We start from the raw sequence: 5,648 nt of genomic DNA on the forward strand, positions 1-5,648 counted from the left end.
TAAGAGGGCACTTTTGGAAGAAAATAGCCGATCTACAAGCTCTCAACGCGTCGCAGCGCGACGCGTTGAGAGCTTGTAGATCGGCTATTTTCCCGGGCGCGACCCCCACCGCCGCACTCGTTGGCTAACTGGAGATGCGGCAATGACCATGGATTTTCTAAAACAACATTCTTTCGATGCAAAAATGCATGCGTTCAAAGATCAGGAGAGTTCCGGGAAAAAAAGCAATTCTCGGGTCTTCTTCTTCGTCGTGTCTGGCCATCCTCTATATCACGTCTTTCCAGTGGTTGGCGCAGGCGATTCTCGGGTATGGCATGGAAAGGAGAAGAGGAGTGGCGTTTTGCATTTCTTTCAACCATTAGTAAATGCTGCATTCGTGGTCTGGAGAGGGCAGTTGCTTTACAGACGGGTCAAAGGGCAGGGGCCGAAGCCCCCCTTTTTGATGTCTATGTGTGCACTGGGTGCCTGGGTGACTGGACTGAAAAGAGACACAAAATCTTTTCAACGTTGTCTACAGTGGCGGCCATAACTCTGTGTCCAAAACCATTCACTCCTCCTTCACTGCGCTGGACAGGGCAGTGGTAAAATAACTGACCGTTTGGAATGGGAACCAAACGCACCCCCCCCCCCCCCCCCCCCCCCATCCCCCTTTGTACACTCCGAGAGAGAGAGAGAGAGAGAGAGATGCCGTTTTCCTTAGACTCACACAAATGACGGGGTCCATTTTGTTTCCATTTGTGTACCACTCTAAAGAAGAGTCTAGCGAAAACGGCAGAAAAAACTGTAGACTGGAGAGATAACTGGTAAGAAAGAACATATCAAAATGTCCGTGGCCTATTATTATTATTATTAACGCATATCAAACTGGGCGGTCCTTGAAATCGAAAAAAGGTTGAGAATAACTGATCATATACAGTTGGAGGCCATCGATATTGTCCTTTTTCTTTTTGGTGAGGTTTGCGCGATCTGCGCAAAAAGACAGTTAACCCATTTTGGGCGGGAACCCCTTTTGGTGTTTTAAACATTGTTATAATTTAGCTTTTGAAAAATAGCAGATCTACAAGCTCATAGCGCGCCACCGAGTGGCGCGCTACGAGCTTGTAGGTCTGCTATTTTTGAAAAATCGTGAAAATATTTATTTCAGAAAACTGGAGGATTTAGGATTTCTTTTAATTTTGAGGTCAGGCCTAAATGGGTCAAATGATAAGGGACAATATCGGTGGCACCCAACTGTATACTGTATGGGAAGTTGTTTTATTCTGTAAAGAGGACTTTATAGTGAGCTCATCTGTGAAATGGGGTAAAGAAAGAAAGCACTTTCTGAAACTACTTTGTCACACAGTTTTATTACTTCATTGCCCGCAATTTTAGCGCAACTAAAACGTGCCAGATCGTCGTCAGGATGTGCTGCTCTCTCGCTCTCTCTCTCTCTCTCTCTCTCTCTCCTTTTTCTATGTATTTATTATTGGGCATTCCATTTCATTTTGTGCAGACAGTGAGTAGGGTTGTCCTGATCGGGAAATCGGGGTGTCGATCACGTCGTTTTCAAATGATCTGGAGGCATTAAATGGGGGTCAGTAGCCTACACATTTTCAAATGGCATTTTCAAATGGGGATTCAAACCCCGGGCCGGCTGTGTAAGAAAGACTAGAGGGTGCGATTCGAACCCCGGGCCAGCTGTGTAAGAAAGACTAGAGCCGTATTTGTGTGACGTGTGCATGGTGGCGGTATGCTGTAGTGAGCATCGGGTTGTGCCCTAATTTTCACAACAATTCCCGCTATACATTCGGACACCACCAGTGGTCCACACACTAGCAGTGTTGATTTCGTCGACTTAAAACTTAAGACGGAAAAATGTTTCGTCGACTACCTTTTTCCACTGACGAGAACTAAATGGAAACTAAATTAAAACTAAGCCTTGTCGACAAATAGACTAAAATGTTAGGAAGGGACAAGAGATCCAGCATTTTACAATTAGTAGCCGATCTACAAGCCCACAACGCATCGCAGCGCAGACAGTACTTAGTTTAGACTAGTCATTTGGTTAGACCAGTCATTAGTCCTACAACTACAACCTATCTCAAACCCTCACCCTAACCCTAACCTCCCACGGGGCAGCACACCTAAACCTAACCTTAACCCATGTCTAACCAATGACTAGTCTAAACTAAGTATGCACCCCATTTTCAGCAAGTGAAAAGAAAAACAGTCATTACGACGGCATCAAGGCCCGCCAAAATACATTTCGTTCGACTAAATCAACTGTAGATTTAGTCGACTAAAATCTTATGATATTTAGTCGACTGAAACTAACACTAAAACAGTCCAGGTGACTAAAATGGGACTAAAACTAAAATCAAAATGTGCTGCCAAAAACAACACTGGTCCACAGTGGACTGCAGAGTGAGCAGTGACCCGGTGCGTGATTTTGGACACGGCTTCTTTTCACAATGATTTCATATTCATAGTCATACAGTTGCCAAAAGTTATGTTTTTGTAGTTTGTCTTTGTTTTATGATCGCGCCGCCACCGCCACCACAAGCACTCGATGCTTCTTCTCACACAACAAGCTAGGAAAATGTATTACTCTTATTATTTTTTACATGTATGTGGTCAAGTCCATTTCAAATACCCGGCAACTCGGCTTTCATTGGAAAAAGTCGTTAAACTTGAACCCTCGCGGCGTCACTATTCTGAGGGGGCGAACATTATCGCGTCGCACGTTTTCGGCGAAGAGATTTGATATAGAGGTTCAAGTACATAAGTAGTTGACCCTATTTATGTAGGGTTTAAATACAAGACCAGGTCAAGGAGAGAGCAGTCTTCATTTCAAACCAAACCCTAAAGCTCTCGTTCAGAACAAGTGCCCCTCGCTCGCTGCACACAAACAGGAACATGAACTGAACGAGCAATTGTTCTTGAAGAGCTTGAGTTTGGTTTTTTTGAAGCATGACGTGCCCCCACGGGCAGCGATAAGGTGTCATTTATCTAACTGCGTTTCACAAAGGCCTTATTCCGTTGTACTAAAGCTGTGTGTGGTTGAGGGCTGAGAGGAAAAGTAAGAGTGCAATAATGTTTAGTACAAACGTCTGTTGGGCACAACTTTTATCACATTTCACAGTACTAATATTAATGTGTTTGTCGACTACAATGCTTTCCCAGCGTACTGTTACTGTATTGCCGTAAAGTCCACTCCATTTCCATTGTACGGTGAACTGTTTTGTGTCGTGTTTTATAATGCCTTAAGACTATAGTATGGAAGTATGAATACAATGTTTTTTTCCCCTTATTATAATATTCAGCAATTCAAACAAATCTAAATGATCATTTGAGATCAGGTGTTTTAACTTTTTTTTGTTTTATTTCAAATGGCCAAGTTTTACCTTTAAAGACTAAAGAGATACCTGCATATCTTTTATTTTATTTTAAAATCGTGCCGAGATAGACTTTTAGTTTCATCAACAAATTCATGAAATGAATCCATTTCAGGTGGCTTAATTTTTTACAGGTGTGCCTACTTACAGTATGTTACTGCTAAATATGTTTTTTTTAAATTAGTTGGTCTGATCAGTAAATGATATTTCCTCAAGCAATAATAAAGAATACCGCCAAGACTAGAGCCCGACTGATATCCACCTGGCCAATATATCGGCCATTAATTGACTTGTTTTGACGACGTCATCCCTATTTTTGGGATGCCGTTATAGGCGAAAAGTGTCAAGTTTGCAAACGATTTTCATACGAAAGCAGATCTGCAATGCGGTCGATCATCATGTTGGTCAAAAGGCAAGACGATTGTATTGTTTAGGCCTCACTCAGACCTTTACTGCATTGCTGTATGCTTGTTGGATGAATGTTGTGTAGTGTCATGGCCGCCCCAATGCATTTCCAATGGAAGTCACATGGTTTGTAGTCCACATTTTGGACTACAAGCTGTTGTATGGCTTTCGGCTGTGTTTCGACTGCGCCCCTCCCCCTCATACAACACAAATGTTGTGTCAAACCATGTTGTGACTCCCATTGGAAATGCATTGGGGCGGCCATGACACTACACAACATTCATCCAACAAGCATACAGCAAGGCAGTAAAGGTCTGAGTGAGGCCTTAGGGTGCACTCACACGGTTAATGCAATTCTCTGCTCGTTGGATCAATGCTGTGTTGTGTCATGGCCGCCCAATGCATTTCCAATGGAGGTCACATGGTTTGACACAACATTGTGTTGTATGAGTGGGAGGGGGCAGTCGAAACACAGCTGAAAGCCATACAACAGACCCCTCCCCTATGTTGTGTCAAACCATGTGACCTCCATTGGAAATGCATTGGGCGGCCATGACACAACACAGCATTGATCCAACGAGCACAGAGAATTGCATTAACCGTGTGAGTGCACCCTAAGTAATCTGCATCGGTAATGTGGCATCAGTCGGGCTGTAGTCGAGACATGTTTTAATTCCTTGAGCCCCAAACAACGGTGCGCCTTAACGGCGGGCGACAGCCAGGCGAATCTTCCGATACTATACTTGAGTATGTCAAACTTCCAGTACTTTTTACTTCTACTCCACTACATCTCGGAGCCAACATTTTTACTTCTACTCCTCTACAATTATTTGAAAACTTTAGTTACTGGTTACTTTGGAGATTTTAATTTTTGATTAGAGAACATACAGTAACCACTTCAACCCTATACATTTCGGCCATTTGAAAATAGCCGATCTACAATAGATCTGCTATTTTCAATAGATTTTGTACACATTTTGAACTTGTGAAATGGGACATTCTGCAATATGAGTACTTTTACTTTTAGTACTTTAAGTCAATTTCGATGCAGATACTTTTGTACTTTTACTCGGGTACATTTTCAATTCCGTACTTTTACTCTAAATTGCAGTATTGGTACTTTTTACTTAAGTAAAACAATTGAGTACTTTTTCCACCACTGCCGGCGATAACAGGCGATGGTCAAAAAGTGGGCGGAGGAACGTCGCCCGAAAAGATACAAAAATAATTAATCTTTTCGGGCGATTGGGCGATGTGTTGCGGCCGATGCTCGCCCGCTGTTAAAACGCACTGTTACTCTAAACATATTCAAACCTACTGGACCTCATAACAGACATTGAGAGACTGAAGTTGTGGTTTTACATTTCTTACATGCTTGCTGTACATGAATGATGTATACTTACAATATCATGTATGTCGTACAATTTGAGAGTGTTTGTGACCCCCCGGGGGAATTCCAAACCCAAACCTTTCCATGCTCTACTGCAGGGGTTCTCAACCCGTGGGTCGCGACCCCTCGGGGGGGTCGCCAAATTATTTTAGGGGGTCCCCAAATTATTTTCAAAAATAAAGATTTAGATTTATTTTTAAATTTTATTTTCACTTTTTTTCAAAAATAGCAGACCTACAAGCTCGTAGCGCGCCACTCGGTGGCGCGCTATGAGCTTGTAGATCTGCTATTTTTAAATAGCTAAATTATAACAATGCTTAAAACACCAAAAGGGGTTCCCGCCCAAAATGGTTTAAGGTTATTGTAGCAGTCAATTTATATTGGGGGTCGGGAGGGGGCGGGGCGGGGGTCCCGAGACGTTGCCAAAGCATTTTCGGGGGTCCCCGGCCAAAAACTTTGAGAACCCCTGCTCTACTGAT

The sequence above is a fragment of the Electrona antarctica genome (genome assembly GCF_951216825.1).
Source record: "Electrona antarctica genome assembly, chromosome: 8".
In the NCBI taxonomy this organism is placed as follows: domain Eukaryota; kingdom Metazoa; phylum Chordata; class Actinopteri; order Myctophiformes; family Myctophidae; genus Electrona; species Electrona antarctica.